General features: G+C 48.1%; 1 long non-coding RNA gene, 1 other non-coding gene and 1 pseudogene across 2 annotated transcripts; 1 reads left to right on the top strand and 2 right to left on the bottom strand.

The window, feature by feature from the left end:
• Window positions 1–11,920: 11,920 nt before the first annotated feature.
• LOC130146764 (uncharacterized) lies at window positions 11,921–13,371 on the bottom strand. Its single transcript, XR_008821007.1, has 2 exons — window positions 13,289–13,371; window positions 11,921–12,041 (listed from the first exon to the last, which is right to left on the bottom strand). It is a non-coding gene; the product is annotated as an uncharacterized LOC130146764 (long non-coding RNA).
• On the top strand, window positions 12,613–15,181 carry LOC130146763 (casein kinase I-like; annotated as a pseudogene).
• A 5,363-nt stretch (window positions 15,182–20,544) lies between these two features.
• On the bottom strand, window positions 20,545–20,629 carry LOC130147103 (small nucleolar RNA SNORD45). Its single transcript, XR_008821122.1, has one exon. It is a non-coding gene; the product is annotated as a small nucleolar RNA SNORD45 (small nucleolar RNA).
• Between the last annotated feature and the right edge of the window lie 1,501 nt (window positions 20,630–22,130).

The following is a 22,130-nucleotide window of genomic DNA, read 5'->3' on the forward strand; positions in this document are numbered from 1 at the left end:
AAGTGATGAACAAAGGGATGACTGATCTGGGGAGTCAGCCTTGGGAAGGGCACGGAACAAAGAGCGGATGGGGAAAAGAACTTCATTCTCTGGAGTGATGCACAAAAAAGCCTCTGAGCGGGGAAGTTCTGGCCACAAGAGGAGACAAGTCGGTAGAGTGTGCGTGTGTGATGCCCTATGAGCGTGCAAGTACTCTGCTGTATGTAATGTGTACCCTCGAGTAACTTGGTGAGCGTGCTCAGAGGTGACACTCCCCCGTGCTCCCAGCGCTGTCATAAAGAATGCCTGCCTTCTGAAACGTCACATCAGGTCTGAGAGGGTTTTTCACCGTGACCGCCTTTACGGGATCATTTTCTGGTGACCCAGGTGAGACTCTGCTATTGAGCGTCGGTGGAGCTGTGAATCGCAGCAATTCCAGCTTCTTGGTCAACCAGGAGCGAAAGCGTGCCCAGATCTAGTCTGAGAAAGCATTTGGCACGTGATAGAGTTTCGCTCTTCCCTGTGGTCAGCCTTTGTGCCGTTTTCCTGGGCAGGGGTCCTGGTCACAGGACTCAGGACCTTTGCTACGGTCCAAGAGCGATTCCAAGGTGAGGAAGACCTGTCTTCCAGCTGGATGTTGGTGAGTTATCTCTGCGGAAGCTCGCGTTCCTCACAGAGGTTATTCCTGGTGAGAAGGCAACTTCACATGGCTACCAGGGCACAGCGAGAACCACAAACAGAAATCCTTCCTGGCACCTTCTCTGGTGGAGCTGTGCATGGGTGGTGCCGTGGAGCATTTTGGCTGCGGCCGAGTGCAAATGTCAGCTTCTCCCCATTTCACCCCAGAAAGTAGGTAGCACAACTGTTGTGGTGTGCTTCACATGGCTACCAGGGCAAAGTGAGAACCACAAACAGAAGTGTCCTGGGGCCTGGTTGTGGGCCACAAGTTCCTCTGGGGGGGCCCGTGGTGCTCGTTGGTGCCGGAGGGGGGGGCACAGGGGCCTCTGGGGAGGCTTGGAGGGGCCATAGAGTCTTCCCTGCCCCTAGGAAGGCATAGGGGCCTCGGGGGGCGGCACAGGTGCCTGGGGGGGCTTGGGAGGGATAGGGGGCTCTGGGGGGGGGGCACAGGAGCCTCTGGGGGTTTTGGGGAGCCCATGGGGGTCTGGGGAGGCATAGGGGCCTTAGTGAGGGGGCCTGGGGGCTTCTGGGGCCTCTGGGGGGGCCATAAGGCTATTTGAGGGCCTGGGGGGGCATAAGGGCCTCTGGAGGGACTTGGCGGGCAGGTGGGGGGTACAGGGGCCTCTTGGGGGGGCAGTAGTGTTGCTGGGAAGGGACTTAGGTCCTTTAGGTGAGCTGGGGGGTGCAGTGACTATGCAGGGGCCTTGGCAGCGGCTGGGGGGCTGGTTGGAGGGCACAAGGTCCTCTGGGGGGCTTGGGGGGCATCTGGCGTGGATGGGAGGCACAGGGGCCTCGTGGGGGAGCCCATGGGGGGGCCATGGGGCTGGGGGGGCCATAGGGCAGCTGTGCCCCCAGCCCGTTCCTCTATACTCCCAGTTCCTGCTGGTGGGTCCACAGAGGGCCCAGGTCGAGCCCCCTCCCCAGGTAAGGGGGGGCCCAGGACGGCGGACACGGTAAGGGGGCCGGGGGCGGCACTGACACACACCCCCTGTTATAAATTGAGACCATAACGGATCATAATCCAATTAAAATTTTATTAATTATAGCAAGTAGAATATGAGCAAAAACAGCGCTGGACGACAGGGGAGTCTACGCTCCGCCAACTGCCGTCCTGAGCAGTTCAAACAGTCCCTTTTTATACATCTTTACTCCCGTGTTCATGAGGTAGTGGAGGTACTCTGCGCATGCTTCAGTTGTTGTTAGGGGGTCGTTTTCTGCCTTCTGGTGGTCGTTGAGGCCGAAGTAAGAAGTCTTCCTCCTTTGTCCCATAGTTGACCCCTCACTCATATGTCCTTATATGGGGTAGTTTGTCCTGTTTCTGTCGGTTCCTGGACATCTGGTGGTTATCTTATCTTGCACAAGCGGTATCTTGTGGCTGTTTATATCTTTTGCTGTCTGACCTTTACATTGGGCCTAACATAAATCTTTATAAACAATACCCTAGTGCATAGTTTCTCACACTGTCTGACCTTTACATTGGGCTTAACATAAATCTTAATAAACAATACCCTAGTCCATAGTTTCTCACACACCCCAAGCCCCCCCCCCGGCACCGCTGTCCCGGGCGGGGGGGGGTGGGGGGGGGGGCGTGCGAGCGATCCCCCCCCCCCGGTGCCTCCCCAGCAGCAAACAGCCCGGGGGGGCTGCCCCACCCCCCTGGAGCAGGCAAGTGGTGAGGGGGCGGGGGGGACAGGATGGGGGCTATAGGGGTTAGGAGGGGCTGCAGGGGCTATGAGGGAGCAAACCGGGGCTGTAAAGGCTGAGGGGGCAGGGGGGCGGGGGTGCACGGGGGCGCGGGGGGGGCAGGTGGTCGGAGGAGGCAGGGGGGCGGGGGACACGGGGGGGGGCAGGTGGGCGGTGCGGGGGGGGCGCACGGAGTGAGCGGGGGGGGCTCTCCGGGCAGGCACAGTTTTGGGGAGGGATGGGGGTGCGGGTGTGGGCAGAGGGGGGCCGGGAGGGGCAGGGGGCTGGAGGGGCAAGACAGGGGCTATAGCGGGGGGGGAGGGCGGCAGGGGGCCACAGGGGCAACCCCCCCCGGGGCCGTGGGCATGCCCGTGGCCGGCGGCGGGCCCGGCCCGGCCCCGGAAGGCGGGTTTAATTTCCGGCCACGCGGCGCCCCGGCGCGGCTGCGGCGGTGCGGGGCTTCCCCGGGAGCCTGGAAGGCTTTCGGGCCGGGCCGTGCGGCGGCGCGCTGGGTGAGCGGGCGGGCCCGGGCCTCCCCGTCGGGCAGCGGCCGGCCGGGGGGGACGTGGCGGGCCGGCGCTCGGCCGCGGCAGGGAGCGCCTGGTGCCGGCGGCGGGCGGGCTGAGGCGGGAGGACGGCCCGGGCGCGGCGGGGCTGCCGGCGGTTCTCGTCTCCCCGGCAGTGGCGGTGCTCAGCGGGCTGCTCACGGTGCTGCCTTTTTTTCACTCGGAGCTGCGCCGCTGCCTCAGCGAGGAGGCGAGGAGCGGCGGCGGGGCCCGGGAGGGGGGTCGGCCCGCGGCGCCCTGCCGCCCCCCCGCCGCCTCCGGGTGCCCGGGCAGCCGCCGCAGCCGCCGCAGCTCTGCGCGGGGCTTTGTCTTTCCCCCAGCCGCCGGCCGGGGCCGTGGCAGCGGGCTGGGGCCGCAGGGGCTGCCTTGGGGCCTGCGGTAACGCTGGCGCAGGGGCGCGGCTCAGGAGCCTCTTCAGCCCCTGCGAGCGGGCACGACGAAAAAGAAAGCCGGCGGCGGAAATTCCGCCCCGCCCCCGCGGCTGCTGTCTTTCTGTACAAAGTATTACAAAGGGCAAGCGGGGCTGCTGTCTTTCTGTACAAAGTATTACAAAGGGCAAGCGCGAGGAATTGCTGGTGCCTCGTGGTTACGCAGCCGGGCCTGCTGGGCGCTTGAACCAGCGCGTCCAGTCAGGTAGCGTTATTTTTCTAGTTTGTAAATGAACCTGAGGTTTCAACCCCCTTACATTTCTGGATGGCAGTGTACTTGGTCAGAGAGCTCAGTCGCACTGCCAGAGCTGGCACAGAGTTCCCTTGGGACTCCAGACTTGACTGTCTTGTTGACAGGCTCGAGAGCCTGCTTTGGAAGTCACTTGGCAAGGCACAGCTTCGCCGTGGTTTTGGTACTTGAATTCTGACTGTAGTGCCACTGCCACATGTTAGCCTTTCTCCAGAAGTTACAAAAGCCTTCACGTTTTCACTTTTTAAAAAAACTGAACAGGCAGTATAAATAAAGGAAGCAAGCTGAACTGTAAAATAAAAATCAGTGAAGCTATCAAGGAACTATGTGTACCCTCTAGAACAGGGGTCCTGAAACTTTTTTAAACAGGGCGCTGGCGTGCAGATGAAGTGGCAGGCAGATTCTGCGGCTGCTTGGTTCCCCCCCAACCCCTGGCGGGGGCGGGGGGGGATGTTTCTGCAAATACCGGGGGCCGGACTGAGGACCCTGGGGGGCTGTATCTGGCCTGCGGGCCGTAGTTTGAGGACTCCTGCTCTAGAAATTCCGCTAGCTAACATACCAATGGGTGAGATTTGTGCATTTTTCTTGGTGGAAAAGTATTTCTGCCCTGTGAGCCCTGAGGATGGCTCTGATAGCAGGGAGAGGCAGTTTCTGTCACTGTGCAGAAGGGTGAAGCTTCTGCTTTCCTGGCTGGGTTTGGTAGTGCTGTCAATGGTGATTGTGTGGTTCTACCAAGATCAGTCATTTGAAATGTTGCCACTTGTTATGTATAATTGGTGGCTCTGGTCTGGTGGGAAGCTAGATCTGCCCTTCATGCTGTGTGAGGCCATCAAGACCATGTGTCAGACTGGTTATGCCTTTACTGGTGGCTATAGACAAATAGAAGATCAGAGGGCAAGTGCTGCTCCTCACATTCACTCTTTCCACCTTTTTGCAGGCTCCATGAGAGAGCACCTAGATGTGTTTGAAGCGTCTGGGAATGAAGGAGACATGGCTTTGCCACCTCCGTCAGGATCTCGGAAGGGGAAAATAGCAAGAGAAGCTACCAAAGCCCCAGCAGAATTGGGACAGGGGAGATGGGAGCCCTCAGTAGGGTTGGACATCTGGGAATTGTGTGCCAGACAAGTACAGAATAAATGCTACATGTGAAGCAAAGACACCGTAAGGTGAGGAGTGTGTGAAGGGCGTGTTTGTATGAGAAAGAGCAGTCTGAAGGCACAAAAGGAAAATTGGTGGAACACAGGGATAAAATAAATGAAAACATAAAGCAAAAGCAAGAAAACAAAAGTAGTAGGTAATGTTTATTTGGAGAGGAGCGTGTGTGTGTGTAAATCCCAAGCCTTAGGAAGAGCCTGAAACGTCTCTAAAAAAACACCCCCAAAAAGGGCAGGCCGGGGGGAGAAAAAAAAGAGACTGATCTAGGAGAAACATGTACGAACAGGGAAAGAACCTGGAAAGGGCATGAGGTTTAACGAAACTTTGAGTTGCCACTAGCAGCAGGGATGTCCACTGTTAGCCTGTACAAATGTGTGATCTAGTAGTGACACGGCCTCTCCTCTTTCTCCTCTCGGTCCCTGTGCTCCCCTAATACATCTGCCTAGTCTGGGCTCTGGTCCTGCCCCATCGCCAGGGTGTTTGTGCTGTGGCCAGGCTGAAGGGTCCTTGGGTTCTATTGTGCTTGTGGCGGTTCGCTGCAGTACAAATAATGGATATAAGCTAATTATTAATGTAAGCTATGTTGTCGTAGGGAGGCTGAGTGGAAGAGGAAATTCACTTATAAAGGTTTTCAAAGGAAGGATTTACCAAAGAGCTTTCTCTGTTGATGTGTTCTGTACCTTGGAAATGGAGACTGACTGTTAAAGAAAACCTCGAGTAAAACAAGAATAAAAGAAAAACAACTGAGAGGTTACTGTGCCATGTGCACACTACTGCCAAACAAAGAACTTCAGACTTGATGACAGAGCTGTATATAAGCTTGCATGATGAAATCTGAAGCTGGATAAACACAGCTTGGTTTTCATTTATAGTTTAGTGCCCGTAATCTGTCCAGCATCATAAAGATCTTAAAGGTGAGCCAAGTTTTACGAGACCTTGGGTGAGTTATAGTTTCTGATGGAAACCATGCAAAAAAAGATGCCAAAGCAGACAAAAGTTAGGGTTCTGACTGTGTTATGCTTCAAGTTTCAGAATTAAAGTCTAAGCTCAAAGTAAAATAAAACTGGGGCACTTCTGGCCAACAGAAGAAAAAGTTAACTGGAGCTGCTGCCTGCTTGCTGCTTTGTTTTGGGTTTTTTTTTCTTTTTTTGTTTGTTGTTGTTGTTGTTGTTGTGACAATCTGTAGTCTGCCTTTGTGGGTTTTTTTGTACTTCCCACGTTGTCAGAAATGAAAATGGAATACAGATTCTGTTCTGCCTTTTATTTTCTTGTTGACAAACATCTGGAGACTCAGCTTCTGTAATAACTAAGCCTTAGCAAGTAGGTCTTGCTCTGCAGTGTCTCTTGGGAGTGGTTATGTTACTGCTGGCTCTGCTCTAGAGGAGGAAGACGGCTCAGCTTGTGTTTTCCCGTTGCAGGTGTTGTCCTGGAGAAGGCCATGCATAAGTGCATTCTGAAGCCGTTGAAGAGCCATATTGAAGCGATGTTGAAAGAGTTTCATACTGCAGATGGTTCTTGGAAACAACCGAAGGAAAACCTTCAGGTGGTGCGGCAGAGGAATCCTCAGGAACTGGGCGTGTTTGTTCCAACACCAGACTACGTGGATGTTGAAAGTTTGTGACCCCGCAGAAAATGTATTCGCCTGAAAAGAAAGTCATACTGCTGCTGAGAGTTTGCAAATTGATTTATACTGTTATGGAGAATAACTCAGGTGTGGTGCTTCTTGTGGTTCAAGGTCATTGTTTTTCTAAACCTGGGGTTGTGTTTTGGTGGAGGAAATGAGACCACCTGATTCTGCAGCTTTGTCTCCTTCGCCTGGAGCTCTTGTAGCATCTCCTTGCCCTTTTGAGAGGGATTCTTCCTCTCTGCTTCCTTCCTGATCTCTCTGCATCTGGCAGCCCATCTTACACATTCAGTGTGAAGCAGAGTTGTGAAGCAGATTAAACACACCCCCCCCCCAGCCACCAGCTTTGCTTGAGTGTAGGCATTTGAATTTGGCTGTCAGAAAGGCTGTCCTGTAAGCCTAGAATTTGACACTGGTTCTAAATTAGTATTTTCCTGGAAATCGTAATAAAGGATACACCCAGTATCTAGCTGCAGTAATTCAGCAGTGTGTGTGCAATATGACAATTACAAGGGCTCTGTGTCAATGGCTGGGGGAAAGCAGCCCCTGATCCAGTGTTTTGGGTTTGCTGTGCCTCTGAATGTTCTTGTTGGACAATTTCTTTGTGTTTTTGCAAGAGAAATAACATCTATTTCTACACTGTAGCAGGAGTCCCAAAGTGACCTTGAAACCTAGATGGTGAAATGGAACCACAGACCAGTTAAGACCCGCTTGATTAGTCAGCGGCACAGTTAAAACGCTGTGCTGGACAGTATGAATTCATAGGTGCAGCTCTGTTGCCTGATGTCTTATCATACACTGCTGTGGTAGGTCACGAGCTAAGGTGAAGCAATGCTGGTGGTAGTGGAAGATTTTTTTTCTCTAAGAAAGTATAAGCTGCTGCAGGTGGTTGGCAGTTTTCTTTCGAGCGCTGAATCTGCAGCTGGGCTCTGTGCCGATCAGGATGCTTGCTTTCTTTTGAGATTTGAGGTGAATGGTGAAAGCTTGAGGCTGTAAAAGACCCCCAAGCACTTTGGCAAGATTTGGGCAGGAGCTTAGACCTGGTTTATTTCTGTGCAAAATCCTGCATTTTAAAATGGATATAGGAATCTTTGCCCAAAGTGATGTAAACTTTGTTTTTTTCTCCATACTGTATTATCACATTGAGTAAGGTATTCCCAACATGCAAAAGAAAAGTACTGAGAGGCTTCTGGTGAACCATTGTACTGAGGGGCTTGGGCTAAGATGCAGCAAATTGGGTTGTCTTGCTTTGTCGTGTAAAGTTTTAAAACGTGGCGTCGAGCCAGCACCTGTTTCCAGTACCTGCTTTGTCCTGTAATGCCACTGCCACATGTTAGCCTTTCTCCAGAAGTTATAAAAGCAGAATGAGCGTTAAGAATCTGATTACCCTTTAACTAAATTAAAAAAGAAATTGCGGGATGAAGTGACTGGAAGTCCTTCAGGTATGTTACTGCCGTGCATGTTATCCGCCTGTCTAGCGATCTTTCCTGCCTCTTGTTCAGTTGTGGTAATTCCTTTGGGTAATGCGTTGGGCTCTAAATGTAGTGCATCTTGACTTCCTCCTGACCCCCCGAGATGTTATCGGTCTTTGCCTTCCTCACATTTCACAGGGCGTGGGAAGGCCAGAGAGGCTGGAATCCTTGGCTGTTGTGTGTGGAGAAGCTGTCAGCCTTCTAAGAGAACATGTAGCCAGCAAGCGCATCGTGGTGCTTCGGTACCGAGCCGATATGACAGACCTCAATGTTTTTTGTGAAAAGGGATCACAAGGAAATGTGCTGATGTTGAAGGGGGAGAGGGGGCAGGGGAAGAGGTAGGAGGCAACTTTCAACCAATTTTAGGCTTAACTCCTGTGTTCCTGAACATGGTTCTGGGCTTTGAGGGGTTTGCTTTTGGCTTTTTGCCTTAAGCGCGTCTACCTTTCAGGGTAACGCTTTCTTGGAAGTTGGAAACGGTCCTTCTGGGACACCAAACCAAACCCCGTACCTGGGAGGGCCATTTAGCGTGCGGCACCTTGCGTTTTACTCCGTCGGTCACTTGGCCCTAGCCGTACACGCTCTCCCAGTTTGGCACGTTCTTACCCTGCTGGCTGAAAGATTCTGTCTTTTCATTTCCTCGGCTTGTCACAGGCCATAACACTTGTGTGTTCATAGACCGCTTTCCTTGCTCGCTGCTTTCAGATTTGAGCGTCGATGCCACGGATGTAACAGGAAAACAGCAGCAGGACGTAGAGCACAAGCCGTTTAAACAATGCTTGGATAAAGCTGCCAATCGTGTGACTCCAGAAGCCGACAGACACGGTAAGATGCTATTCTGCCATTCTTGGACGGATGCTCTCACAGCCTTTCCATCACTGTATGCCTGCTACGATATTCATGGGAACAAGGGACGGCTGAATTCACAGCGTTTTAAACACCACAAACTCTTGAAGAGTTTATAGGACACAAATGTATTACACTGGCAGATCAGACAAGCTCCTCTGTGTGTGTGTGCATATATATTATACTCGGTACTTTTGCGAGGCAAGTCTTTGCCCGGTCCCTCTGAAATTGGGACAAGGACTCATCGATGCATTTCAGGAGCAAAGCTGCTGAGTGAACGGGCTTTTCCTACTAGAAATCAAGCAGCTGGTCTGGCAAAACTTGACTTTGGTTGCATCTTTAAATCCTAGGAGGCCGACAGTGGGACGAGCTGGTTAGAGGAAAGAGCCTCTCTCCAGGGAAGGCTCCGCTGACTTGACCTTTAAGCCTAAACTTGCGTCTTCCTGCGTTTGCTTTGTGTGTGTTAATGGATACCTGATTCATAGATTTCAGTTGATGGATCAGTTACAAGTTGGAGTAAGTGGTCCTTGGCTACATAAACCTCTCCTCTGCATTTTTTTACATGTTACGACTTACTGTTGTACTTCAGTACAAACTGGGAACGATTCTGGTAGTGTTGCAGTCAAACAGTAATGCTGTCCTGACTTTGCAGTCTGCGTGTCTTCAGAACCTTTGGTCACTGTAGAGTATGAGCAAATGCCTCTTGCTTGCTTGCTTGCAGCTGGTACGTGGGATAACACTGCCAGTCCTGATGTGAGAGGAGAGTTCTGGGAACAGTGCGTGCGTTGGGATGTGAAGTCAGTACCATCAGATCTGGATTTTCCAACACCTGTACAAGATGCGTGAGAGGTCCCAGACCACTGAATTTGCCAGAGGGGCTAGCAGGTCCATTGAGCCTTGCGTCTTAATTCTGATTTCCTGAGCTGTGGCTTGGTTGGAGTGGCAAGATGGTGAGTGGGAAACACTTCAGATCTCTTTCATCAAGGTGAGCTAAGTGTTGTCTTCTAGCTCCTACGGTACTGGCTTGAGTAGTGTTCCCAGTTGTCAGTACTGCATGTTGTACCTGCGTGAGCACCTGATCTTCTGTGTCTGCCCACCAGTGCTGAAATACCTCTTCCTAGGCATCCGCCTTAACGCAGCCTCTCCCTCCACTCTCACCCACATATACATTTTTGGTCAGGCATCCCAGGGTGGAGGAACTGTCTTCTGTTAACTAGACTCGTAACTCCTTTGCTGAAGTGCCCTTGTGTGTTCCATCCTTTGATGCCCCACTACTCTACCGAGGAAAGTGCAGGCTTCTTTCAGACCTCGTTCCCTGCTTCTCCCAAGGTGTGTGCCACGTTGTCACGTGAAGGGGGGGGGGGGGGGAGCAGCAGTATGCAATCCTCTCAACCCAAGGTGTTTGATCTGTCTGTTAGTGCCCCAGGAAAGCTGAGACCCTTGTTCCCGACCAGTCTGTCAGACCCTTCACTGAAAAGTCCCACTGGATCGAAGGGCAAATCGACTGACTTGTTCAGGGTGGCACACTAGCAGCATTAGGGGGACCCCTCAGCGGGTCTTCCCACTTTGTTTGAATGTGTTACCCGCTGCCGGCAACTGCCAGCGCCCACAAAGGACTCGCACCAACAGTTCACGGAATAACACTCCTTATTAATAGGAAATCGTGACAATTTAAGGTTTGTGATTGCCAGTGATAGGGCCTGTCTGCAAAACCAAGCTTTGAATTACATACAACTACATACAACTGAATTCTAATCGCTAATAACAGCTAGCATGAGTTAGTTATTTAGCATGCACAAAACAGAGCTCTTACCCGATAGGTGTCCCTACGGGGGAGAAGACAGGTTCAGCCCATCGACGGATCCCAGAAGTTCCGATGGAGTCTTCCCTAATTTCTCCCTTCATCTGTCCACTTCTTATACTTCATAGTACATTGCATATTCATTTTCATACACAGGATTAGTTACAAGTTTCTGGCTTCTAATACAAATTAGTACGTATCCCCAGATAGCACTGCTGAAGTTCTCTGCTAACTACGCATGCTCCTCAGGCGGGGTTTTGCCCTCCTTTGGTGGGGCTGTTTGAGTTGGAGGTTGTGATCTCCCGCTAAGAATAAGGCAATTATCTTTGTCTTATTTTCAACTAATTTTCTGTTGATGTCAGTGGATTGCAACACTTTATCATCCCGTTTCCTCTCGTAGCCAGAACTTTCCTCACTTGAAGGTTTCTTTCTGCATAACTTAGGTAATGGCATTGTTTTCACTGCCTGTTCTTTGTTTCTCATCCTCCCCAAGGCTGACTACCTTGGTGAGAAGTCCCTGCATAACAACTGTAGAGAGTGAGTCCGCTTGACCTAGCTTTGTGAACACTGAATCAGAGTTGGGTAACCGAGGAGTTTAGACAATCCCCCCGCCCCCCCCCTTTGGACTCGTTTCAGTTCAGGACCGGTCCATTTTCATCACATCTAGGCAGAGCTTGAGTGACTTTGGTCATGCATATTGTTGTTACTAACTGGTGGTGTGTGCCCAGCGAGGTGTAGTAGTACCTTGGAGGCAGGCAGCTTTGAGGTGGAGGTGTGCGTTAGTATTACAATGGGATTATTTCAGCTGAGGAAAGTAATTTCACCATAACGGTTGGCTCAGCCACAGACATCTCCTGGATTCTTCGTGTGCCAGCTGGTGTGCAGCTTATCGGCTGTGTGGTGCCACCTGGTTCCCTTTCCTGCAGGGAGCACGACGGCCTGGCCGTGGTGTCTCCACTCCGCACCGTCCTCCGTCACCACTATCCGCGTGCGCTGAGCTGCCAGGAGGTGTTGCTTAGGGCACTGTGGTGATACGGATTCTGTGCATGCCAACCATCCTGAAGGCCATAGCTGTATTTTACCCTAAAAAAGCTTTCCGTAATACTACGCTTCTGTTAGGACGCAATTTTGTCGAATTCCCGCCCCTCAAGGTGATTTTCCCACACACCTGCAGGCAGCAGGACTAATGTCATCTCCTTTTGCCTGCTTGGGCTCGGGCTAAAATCCCTTCCCTGACTATTCTTCAGCTTTTACAGCCTTTGAGCCTTCCCTTGGGCCTGGTTGATAGCCCTTTGCCATTTCACCCTGTTCACAGCCAGCGTGAGTCTAGGTACCGACTATCTCAAAGAACTTCAGTTACACGATAAACCTGCTTTTTTGTAAATTAAGTCTAGCATTTTAATTTCAAAGGGAACTATGGGAACTCCTGTCCGCATGGTGACCTAGCATAAGCAATGATGGAAAGGTGCATCAGATGTGACCTCCGTGTCAGCTCAGTGTGCCTCAGACAGACTGCATTTGGCACTCCGTGGCATGCTGCGCAGCTCCAGAAATTCATGCTAGGGAAAAAATGGGCAAAAATAATAGTCATGTAGAAACATGAGTTAGGAAGAAATGCTATAAACTAGGTATTTCTGTTGACTGAGGCAGTTGATCTTGCTTGTGGATCTTTGGGGTGTGAACTTGATGCTGAACAACTCGTTTTTCATTTGACATGCCAGAATTATTTTAAAAGAGATAGAAGAGAAGCTTATGAAATAGAATAGGTTATTGAGTCTTCCTAAAATGCTCACAAGGATTATGTATAAAGCCAAAGTGAAGGATGATGGAATAAAATTCTGTGCTTTACAAGTAAATGCAGTACACTTAACTAGGACCCTGCACGGAGATCAGGTTTATTTCTGTTTTTAAAATCCAAAAGAAGTTTAGGAAGTCTTAGAGGTTAGTATTGTGGGAAATAAATGGCTCTTCCACAAAAAATTCCACGTCAGCAAGGCTCTTTGAACAATTCTTTTTGAAATCGGTTCTAACTACAGCCAGTTAGCAGTTTAATGTTGAAATGTATATTTGCTCTCCTATAAAGCAGTATTTCGTTTGCATTTCAGTGCTGTGAGTCTTGACAAATTTGGGAAGAGCCCGAGGGAAATTTTTCATCCTGAGATACAGAAGGTAGGAGGCGACTTCTTTTTTTTTGTTTGGTTGTGGCTTTTTATTCTTTTCTGGAAAAATAAGTCGTTAGGTGTAAATGCTAGTGGTTTGTTCCTTTCGGTAGCAGGATAGTAATGAGGAGTAGGGTTACAGTTACAAAATAAGCTGTCTTTATGGGTTGAACTGGCTACTTTGAAATTAAACAAATATACGAGTATGTTCCAGGGGGTTTTGTGCTGTCTTCAGTACCAGTGTGCTAAAGATATTGATTTGTTTACAGGATTTATTTGCTCTTGAAGAGCAAGAGGTAAATGTAAACTTTTCACTCCTAGCACTTACTTAGTGACTTATAACAACTTCAGTATCGATTGCTTATTGCAGTAAAAAAATGTGGTATTTCTGTGCAAATATGAGATGGAAAATCATTTAAAGCACCGGCATAATATATCCTATTAATAGATGAGCAACTTAGTGCTATCGTAAAATTCATAATCTGTGATCAAAAGTAAATTATTAGGTATCTGCTACTTGAGCATGCAATAGAGCTGGTATGAAGTGTATATTCCCGTGTGTAGGGCGTATACAAAAGATGTATAAAAAAGTCCTTAGAGGAAACATTGTTTTAGGTCTTTTGTTTGATTGTCTGTTTATCCTGTACTATTTGGTTTTATTTCTCAGGGACCTGTGAATTTTAAATTTGGAGTCCTTTATGCTAAGGGTGGGCAGCTTACAGATGATGAAATGTTCAGCGATGGTGAGTTTTTCACCTTTTTCTTGGCTGACGGTTGCATCAAATATTGAGCTTCACTGTGAGTACAAACAGTCACAGTCGTGACCCTCTTAGAATTCATCTTAGGAGCCTTGAAGATTTGTATATAAATCAAATTGTTATACTGGATAAACTGTTTCTTTTTCTCTAGTGTGCGTTCCCACAATTAAGTGGTGTGGAGCTGAAGGGGACTACAATGGAATGGTGATGGAGCCGTTTGGACCGAGTCTTGAAGATCTCTTCAGTTTTTGTTCAAGGAAATTTAGTCTCGAGACAGTCCTATTACTCGCTGACCAAATGGTAGGAACCTGCTTTGCTGATCTTGACGGTGCAGTGTGTTGGAATATTCAGATTCCTTGAGAGATCAGAACCAAATACGTTGTTTCTGTAATTTAGAGGTGAATAGGCCTGTTATCATGAAAGAAAAGACTCAACATTGGTTTTGTTTCTCTTAAATACAAAGTGCCCCATCTAAAGTGATTACAAAGTTTTAATTGATTTCTAAAAAGCAGACTTGCGCTGTTTGCAAACCGTCTGTTGCACTGCTCAAAGACAAAAGAAATTCGCCCGAGAAAGTTTTTGGAAACAAATGTAAAATAGACACGGGGAAAGAGCTGGAGAGGTTTATGTGTTGTCTGTCGAATTATGTTCTCTTTAATGCCCTTACATTTTGCAATAAAAAGTTTCATTACCTCTTTTATCGTTAAGACAATGTTGCTAGTGTTTTTATACGGAAAAAAGTGTATGCCTAGTCTCTCTCGAATGATTTATGGTGGTTGTTTTTTTTTTCCTCTTTATCTAGATTAGTTGAATTGAATACGTTCACTCTGAGAACTTCATCCACTGAGATGTGAAGCCAGACAACTTCTTAATGGGCCTTGGGAAGAAAGGCAATCTTGTCTACATAATAGACTCTGGGTTAGCGAAGAAGTAGCGAGACTCTCAAACTCACCAACATATCCCATATCGTGAAAATAAAAACTTAACAGGAGCCGCCTGTTATGCATCCATCAACACGCATCTTGGAATCAGCGAGCTGGAGAAAGCAATAAATAAAAACTTTAATTAAAAGTGTCGATGCACTTAATTTTAGCACAAGTAGATGTTGCTTTAATGAGGCATAGAGTATGATCCTTATTTATGGCACTTAACAGCGCAGTGTGCTTGGCCTCTTATCTCTTGATTGGGTGGGAATTGGTCCGACTGTAATTCTCAGGAATTAGCACCTTTTTTTTTTAATAATTGCAAGGGTGATAGGCTTTTTCTTGTACTGTTTATCGTGGGCATAGTAACTCAGCTATCCCTTGTTTTTCAAAGGTTTTTTATGACGGTCTTGTTGCACAGTCTTTTGTTTTTCCAGTACTCCTAATGAGTCCACTTTTTTATACTGTTGTAGAGCAATCTCACGGAGATGACTTGGAGTCCTTGGGCTATGTACTGATGTATTTTAACCTGGGCTCCCTCCCCTGGCAGGGACTGAAAGCAGCAACAAAGAGGCAGAAATAGGAACGTTATCGGTGAAAAGAAAATGTCTACACCTGTTGAGGTTTTGTGTAAAAGGATATTCTTGTAAGTTACTTTTCTGCGGCACTAGGCTTACGTGTTCATGGTTTAGTGGGATTTCTTTTTGCTTTACGCTGAATCCTACCAGTCTTTTTACTTGTGTGTGTGTGTGTCTCTCTCTTTTTTTTTTTTTTTTTTTTCCCCTTTTTCTTTTTTTCTGAATTCCCCCAACCCTGCCCATGGTTGGGCGTGTCTGTGATAGAGATACTGTGCCTTCAAGACTGGGATCTTTCTGTTCATAGACCGTTTCTAATTATCCTTTGTCTTAACTATTAGTAAACAATCCCTGAGGTGCCCTCAATTCAAAGGGTAGCTTAGTACATCTGATTTGCACTGTGTTGTGTGTGCATGCGTCGGTGTTGGCTGGATGACTCTTGACAGCAAACAGCATTTTGAGAAACTACCCATTTCTTCATATGGGTGGGTACTGTTTCTTGAATTAATTGGATTGCAGTCAGATGCACCTATTGCAGTTGTTTCACTTGAGAATTGTCATTCCAGGTTCACGTAGTTTGGCCTGTTGATGGTCAGCATCTGTGAGAGGTGTAAGAAACCCTCCTATATCCTAGCGTCGTGCTTCAAAGCTTTTCTGTTTCTCAGCTTGGTATTCACGCCACAGTAATAATGAGGTGGTTTTGAGCCCTGCAAAATGGTACTTAAATCGATTTTAAAACTTGTTAACGTTCGCTGCCGTCAGGGAATATTGATGATCTTTCACCAAGAGTGCTGCCCCTATTCTGTCCACGCTCTTGGCTTCAGCAGCTAGGTATGACAATGGGAACTATGCTTTCTGTCATGGTTGTGTGAAAACTTACTGGCTTCCATCTGTTTCAACTGTCCCTTCATAGGTGTTCCTTTACATTCATTAACGGTGTTTTTTCTCTGGGGTTAACAGGCAGGAAAGACTCATCAACTTTTCTTGTGCTCTTTGTTAGAATTTCTTTCTTAACGTAAATTACTAATATATAATTTCAGCCAGAAAGACTTGAGCTTGTTAGAGAAAATTTGCTTTTCATTTTCCCAGTTCTTGCTTACTCCGTAGCGGGCAAGATGGCTCAAATTGTTGCAAGTTTTCATAGCTTGTGCTCTTACTATCTTCATAACGTTAAAGTAATTCTTCCATAATCAAAACGCATCCTTAGATGTTAACCGGGTTACCAATTAAAGTCATGGTTTTCCCGTTATCTTTATACCTTGTTCTTGGTCAGGAAAACCTCAAGTATCTGGGTCATGGGGCAAGGTTATTAAGGAGAACTTTGATTGGCTAAGTGTAAGACTATAGAAAATCATTCATACCGCTTCTTACCAGGAGAACAGTAAAGAAGAGCAGCTGTTTGTCCATACCCGTTCCAAGTGTGTCAGTTTCCTTGGTAAGTCCTAAGTAAATACGCTGCTGCTGTTCCTGTTTCAGGAAGTGCTTAGACCATACTCCTGGTAGAAAGCAAAGTTTGCTATGCAGATCTACTGATGTCTTATGTTAAGGACTACGTTTTTTATTTATAACTTGATAAACCAGTTTTGTTATTTTATGTGGATGCCTTCATTTGCTAAGGCAATGCTGCATCTGCGATCCCCACCTTTCATAGTCTAGAGGAAGGGCTGCTGCCTGTTGAACTCTAGGCAATGGAGATTTGCAGAAGTTACTCAAAGAAATAATGAAAGCTGCTTACTTCTAGGTAGAGTTCTTAAAGATGACTCTGCATTTTTATCTGTTTTTTTTTTTTAAATGAGTTCAGATTAGTTCGGTCTGAAACTGAAAACTAAGGCTGGGAATGTAGCTAATAGGAATGAAAATTCCCTTATGGAAAATACATTCCTCCCAGAGAAATTTAGTACTCTCAGAAGAATGGTAATTGGTAAGGATAGCAAAGTGTCACGTCTATTCCCCACCTCCAAGGTACTGTCCACACAGTACCTAAACTTTTCTCATGAGAAAGGCTAGCGCTTTGTAACACTAAGTAGTAATGAGGGTTTATTGGAGTAACAGCTAGCAGGTCTACAAAATGGTTCATGAAACTTCAGCGTTTATAAGGAAATTACGTAAATTCGATGTCACGCGTTATTCAGTAGTTCTGATTGTATGGAAGCGAATGCAACAGCTACAAACCTGCAAGTTGCGAGATGTTTGAGAGTGATGAACGTTCAAGTTGAGCAGTCGGGTAAAGCCTATTCAAATAAAATGTGCGTTACTGCAGCACTCCAAAACCCCATTAGGATGATGAAGTGGAGCCCATGTCTCGTATGTGGGAACTGTATCTGTGGTAAGCGCTGGCTGAGGAGGCTTTAGGTGTAATGGTGGAGAGGTTGGTGTGATGTCATGACAAACGGGAGTAACTTCATCCTTGAATCTAGGTATGGTATAGTAATGAACAGCAATGGAGACATGATTTCATGTCGTTAATGAGACAGATGCTGGAATATTATGCTTAGTTCAGTTCTCAGAATCTTAAGTTCTTGGAAAACGGTATGTAACACAGAGAAGAGGCAGAAAAGTTGAGCTTGGGCAAACAGGTTGTACAATGTAAGAGTTTCAAATCAGCGTCTTTCTAGTTTGTCTGAAAGTTAGTTGGTGTCGTATTTTATAAATTGATTTTAACAGGAACTGACATTTATGCAAAAGACATGTGAAGAACCTATTGCTTAACACTAAAACCATTCACATTTTAAAAAAAGTGAAACTGAGGTCTCAGTGAAGGCAGTTAGCCACTGGAACAACTTCTAAAAGAAGTAGAATGTCTGTCCCCTTTGCTTTTGCATCAAAACTGGATTCATTTCTAGGTGGTGTATTCAGGTCTAAATTAAGCCTAAGTTACAGGTCTCTGAACTACAGCGCAGAGAAACCCTCCACAGACCGCATTCTCAAGCGAGAAATAAATGCACGTATGATTTTGTTACATATACAAACACATAACATTAGGCATTATATGTTGGTGATGTGGTAATGTGATGGCTATTTAACAATGATCCTTCCTCATCAGGAGAAACAGGATTTCTCTTGTTTGGAGATAGACACAGCTTTGAGGTCGACCCATTTCCTCAGCCAGCTTACATTTTTCTGGACTCTTCCACTTCAGCCATGGCAATTAATCTAAAAAGTAAGCATCATGTCTTTCCCTTTTCACATACACAAGTACAGTTTTTAAAAAACACGGAAACAACCAAAGCAAAGCCAGATACCGTTAATGATATTCACAGAGGAGGAATGTCTCACTTAGTCCTCAGAGCAGACTTTAGGCGACAGAAACAGCCAACAATCGCTACCAGTATTTATCCTAGCTAGTGCTAGCCAAGGGGGAACGCCACATTCTGTAAGAGTATCTGGTGATACCAAGGGCCTGCTAAATGGCTTTTTTGCTTCCTCCTTTCTGGATGAAATTCAGTCACCATAATTCAGGAAAACCTGCTCAGCTGTTTTTCTTTCTCAGCATTTGTTATCATTGATTCCATTCCTACAATAAACTTTGCAGCTTCTGTTAGATAGCTTGGCTGCAGTACCCCCTTCTTGGTCGCCAGGTGGCAGCAGGTCCCCACCAGCCCCGTGCTGAGCACTGGCCGGGCGAGCACTGGGCGGGATCTCGGCCCAGTTGACGCCACCGGCCGCCGGGAACGCTCGCTGCGGCGGCGGGGTGCCCTGCGCTCTGCCCTCTGCCCACTCGCAGCCCAGCCACTATTACCCGTTGCCTCCGGACTCAAAAGCACCCGCGTGGCTCGAGCGGCTAAATCCTTTGCATCTGGCAGCTTTACAGTTGGGTGGCTCTTTCTGTCCGCGCCCCCGGCCCACCAGGAGGGAGCAGCAGCAGCGTGGGGAACCCACGGCACAAGGTGCAGGGGGGGGCAGTGGGCGGTGAGGTCCTACGGATAAGCCCCAGCGATTGCTGTTGTTCCGGGAGACATTTAAATAGATGCGGGTACCGCTGGGTTTGCTTTAGTCACAACTCAGAGCCGGGCTGCCCCCCCAGCGAGTGGCAGAGAGCAAAGGGATACAGCACGGCTTAGATATGCTTCTCAAACCGTTAGTCAACGTCTGAAGTTTTTAGGAGTTTCCTTTGGTCCTGTCAGTTCTGCAAATCCATCACCTGACTGTCCCAGGTGATTCATCTCCTCAGTTCCAGGCTGCTCCTCAGATCTTGATCTTCTTTCTGCCTGCTTTAACTCACACACTCCTTCAAGCACACTTAGTCCTTGAACAAGCAATTACTATTCTCGTAGACAAATTTTTCCAAAAACAGGTACCTGAGTTTGAGAGCACCCGTGTACACAACTCGATCATCTGTTGTTTCTCTGTTCTCCCACTGACGTAACTGGGCTGGGCTTTAAACCAGCCTTGGATTATGGCTACACTAGGAACGAGGCCTGGTTCTGCCACTTAGCTGCTTCAGCACTTTACATTTCTGAATTCAAAATACTTTTTCTTTAACCGACAACACAGAACAAAATGCTAAACCTCCAGGTTTTACAACAAACAAAAAAACCCCAAACCCTAAACAGTGCCTCTGAACCCTTTCCCTTTCCATGCAACGGGTGGAAACTTCCTCAGTAAATGACAAGTGTCCATGACCACCCAAGTGACCTGTGCTTACTGAGCAGGAAAGCAAACAACAGCTTTTCAGCTCGCACATGTATCCAAATATATACCCAAAGAAACTCCGTCAGTGTCACTTGCAGAGAGCTCTGCCATCTTACAGCCTTACCTGTAGTGAGTGCCCCTCTAGGGAACTGCAGAGCTGTGGACTCTCAGATGTACTGGAGCACATCTCTTGCCTGCCTGAAACGTTCAGGAGGCTCTCGGATATCCAGGCAGCAGCAGAAAGCATTCTGATTTTACGGCAAGGCTGACCACACTTGCGAGTTTTCTTCTGCGTGCTCGCACCAGGAAGCCAAACCAGAACAGCTGCACACACAGCAGAGCAGTTGCTCAGCACATCTACACCAACAGAGCTCTCCTAAAGCACACCTGGAGCCACTCATACCCCAAGTCAACATCTACAGCGGAACCTGGCCACAAGCTTTGACACAATGTCATTTTGGGGTCAAACTGATGCACACCAAAAAATTAGTAAAACGCACCTCCTTCTCTGCCACGTCAGGTATCGTGCTCCTTCAGTTGAGCTGTAGCTGTTACATTATTTCCCAAATGCAAAGCCAAACAGAGAAAATAGAACCACAGCCTGCTCCTTAAAAAGCAACTCTGCACAGGCAACCGTTCATTGTGTGTGACCCAGGGAAGATGTGACCACGGCCCTTCAAACTTTCGGGATGCCTAGGCGGGACTAAACGGTGCTTGTGAACACAGAACATGCCTGCTCGTTAAGACAGGCTGGTCAAGTTTACCACCAAAACTCTACATCAGCATTTGCCAACCCTGTCCAGCTTTGGGTCGCCAGAGCTGCACTCAGATCACTTGAAAGCGTCTCCCAGTAGCGGCCAGCACTAAGCTCAGAACTGTACCTCCCTGGCGCCTACATGGGGGAAAACTCAGACTGTGCCCCCTTCTCCTTAAGGTGCCTTAGAGCCTGTGACAGGAATTTCATCCACTGCTTGGAAAAGCTCCAAGGTTGCAGCTTAAGGGAACCAGAGTTCCCTGGGTCTCAGAGTCATTCCACAGCTAAAGTGGTGACAGACATCAGCTCTAGGTCAGATGATACATGCCAGCACTCACCACTGACCCAGGGTGGCAACCTGCTCCCATCCGCTACCTCCTGACCTAGGAAGCCCCTTAGGGAATTACAGCAGCAGTTCGCCAATGGAAAAGCCCCAACGGCACGACGCGGTGACTCAAAGATCTGAAATGGACCCCTTGCGCCTACAGAAACCGGTGCTAAAAACACAACAGGTGAGCGAGAGAACATTAACTGCCATGGCTGATACTAGAGCAAACCTCACTGGGCACTTAAGGAGAACAGCAAAACCAGAATAGCAGCAAAAGCCTGCATGCCCGGGACTGTAATAAAAGAAAACACCCTGCCTGGAGATTGTTACGAGCACAAGTAATACACGTCCTCTTCAGTTGCGATCCGAGTTAAGACAGACAACAAATATCGCAACACACCCGTATCGATTAGCTGCAACGGCTCGCCTCTCACCATGTCTGTTAAGGGTCGCAGGTTCTCCCGCTTGTCCCAGCTACGCTGGGCGCCAGTTGCGGTAGCTGGAGCCCAACTCAGGCAGCCTCACACGGGGCAGCCGCTGCTGCAGCACAAGCAAGCTATCAGGCTGCAACAAGGCTTTTACCCTCAGTCAGATTATGCTGTCTGTGCTGTTTCTCCTTACTCCAGAGGTCAGACCACACCCCTCCCCCACACTCCTCAGGGCTATTTAACTACTTCATGGGAACGAGCTACAGCTGCTCATCATCCACGTCCCTCAACCCACTGCCTTGGAGGCAAGGTCACAGCTGCATGTTATCAATGCTCATCAACCTTCTGCCTTCACTCCTCTGCACTCTTCTCCAAGAAATTCCAGGGAAGACAGTGACAGAAACCTGTGTTGGAACTAAGTGCCTGGTCAATGCCCCCACGTAACAGCATCCGTGACATCCAGACAGACTGTGAAGGGACAGATGGATCCAAGAATTAAATTAGGGAATGAGGGAAGTAAAAGGCACAGAGAAACAGAGACCTCTGAGTTCTGGAGAGTGTATTGTGATGTACCCAATTTCTGGTTTTGTGGCTCAGAAAGAACGGAGCCCAGGTTTTGTCGCAGCAGTTATATGGCTGCGAAGCGAAGGCGAGAGCCAGCAACAGAACTCCTTCCTGGCACCTTCTGTGTGGGAGCAGCGGCCAGGCGTTTTCAGTTTCGGAGCAGGGCTCCGTGAGAGTGACAAAGTGAGGGGACTGTTTTGTGGCCGAGAAGGAAAACCATGACACCACCATACAGGAAGCAATTCCATTTTAATAGTCTCCAGAGTGCCACGGTTCGAAAGGAAGAACAATAGGGTAAGAGCACGAATATGCAGCCAATACCGACAGAAGCAGCGTTGGGAAGCTTCTCAACGTTGCTTTTTGGTATTTCACGGGGAAAAACATTGAGCCTAATATTTCTCCTCTGTAGAGCTCTTGGGGGCTTTGGGGAGAAGGAAACTGACACTAGGTTGTCTGAGAATCACAGTTTACAGTTACTCATTGTCTTCTGGTCTCACAGGATGAGGCAGAGGTATAATTGATTTCTT

The sequence above is a fragment of the Falco biarmicus genome, chromosome 3 (assembly GCF_023638135.1).
Source record: "Falco biarmicus isolate bFalBia1 chromosome 3, bFalBia1.pri, whole genome shotgun sequence".
NCBI classification, from domain to species: Eukaryota; Metazoa; Chordata; class Aves; order Falconiformes; family Falconidae; genus Falco; species Falco biarmicus.